This window comes from Gossypium hirsutum, chromosome A04 (assembly GCF_007990345.1).
Source record: "Gossypium hirsutum isolate 1008001.06 chromosome A04, Gossypium_hirsutum_v2.1, whole genome shotgun sequence".
Taxonomy (NCBI): domain Eukaryota; kingdom Viridiplantae; phylum Streptophyta; class Magnoliopsida; order Malvales; family Malvaceae; genus Gossypium; species Gossypium hirsutum.
Genome location: NC_053427.1, coordinates 86,255,608 through 86,257,210, shown reverse-complemented (window position 1 = coordinate 86,257,210; position 1,603 = coordinate 86,255,608). Strand labels below are relative to the sequence as shown.

At 33.8% G+C, this 1,603-nt stretch overlaps 1 non-coding gene across 1 annotated transcript; it reads left to right on the top strand.

Moving 5' to 3' along the window:
• The first annotated feature begins 1,198 nt into the window (after positions 1–1,198).
• On the top strand, positions 1,199–1,282 carry TRNAL-CAA (transfer RNA leucine (anticodon CAA)). The gene has a single exon. It is a non-coding gene; the product is annotated as a tRNA-Leu (tRNA).
• Positions 1,283–1,603: the final 321 nt, after the last annotated feature.

The window sequence follows — 1,603 nt, the reverse complement described above, 5'->3', positions numbered from 1 at the left end:
TTGTAAATAATGATTATTCACATCACGTAAGATACAATGGCGACCATGAGATAATATTAATCGAATTAGGTGAATAAATTTAATCTAAAGGGATCAAAGATATCCCATTATGGTAATACACATATGACAATATCATTGGACAAAAGCTTAACATAAATACCTTTTGTAATGGTATATAATGGGAAGACCAACTTTTAGTGGATTGCCTTCAATAGGCGAAGAGTAAACAATATATGATAAGATGAAACTTATAACATAACCGATACAATCATAGCAACAAAAAGCAACAGATGATCTTATGGAACAATAAGAGATCTAAATGTTCAAAAACTGCTTTGGGGGTAGATCTATTAAGGCTAACACAAGGCAGCATGAGTAGACACTGTCCGTATGATCGGGCCCTGGACCATCAAATCATTGTTTCTTCTCCTCTTTTCCATCACCACCATGATCAACTTCCATCAATTAAGGCTAACACAAGGAAGCATGAGTAGACACTGTCCCCATGATCGGGCCCTGGACCATCAAATCATTGTTTCCTCTCCTCTTTTCCATCACCACCAAGATCAATTTCCATGGTATCACATCCTATTAGTATTTGATACATGTCATCTATTTAACCAATCTCTTATTACTTCGCCTCTTTAATCACCCAACAAAATTGAAAGTGTGACCTAATCCAGCACAAGCAAAACATATATTTGGCAAGTGTTGGAAACCTCTAAAAGGTGATTTCTTAACTTTGACAACAACTTTCATAAGCATGAATTGATTCCAACAAAAGTTTTCTGTACTTTCGTTGAAATTTACCATGGACACGATGTAGAACATTTCATCAATCCTCATAAGATTCTCCCTAGTGCACTACTGGAGTGGGACATTATGATTTTTCTTCATGCACAACACTAACATATTAGATAGGTTACAATGCATGCATGTAAGGATTATGTATTATGGTTTAAACATTAAGTTAGACATGATTTGTTGCATTGGTATTAGAAAACCTTGAACTTAAAATTAACTCCTCTAAGTGTTTTTAATTCGTTTAAGTAAATAAAATAATTGGGTACTTCGTTTTTAACTGTTTGCCACTCAAGTAAATGCTGCAAACCAAGGTTGTAAATTGTTACTTGAAAAAGTGGCTTCCTTTTTTTTTTCTTCTATTTTATGTTTTGATGTTTTGTTGTTGGACAAGAAGGTCAGGATGGCCGAGTGGTCTAAGGCGCCAGACTCAAGTTCTGGTTCTCGTTAGAGAGCGTGGGTTCAAATCCCACTGCTGACATTTTACATTTTCATTTTACCCCACACCCCACAATTCTCTTAGCTTTTTTCGGAATATAATTTAGTGCTGGTTTAAAAAAGTTTGGGTAGAAGTATCATAGAAGTCCCTATAGCACTAAAAGTTAAATTCCATTTTATTCTATTTATTTAAAAGATAGATAAATTAATATTGGAGTTACAAAATTTCGGTAAAAGTATCATGGAAGCCCTTGCACAAAGAAAAAAATGCAATTTTACCTATTTTACTCAAAAAAATTGGCAAATTATTCTTTGTAAGTTAAATCAAAGAGCAAACTCGTACTTTCAGTAAAAAGATTTTATC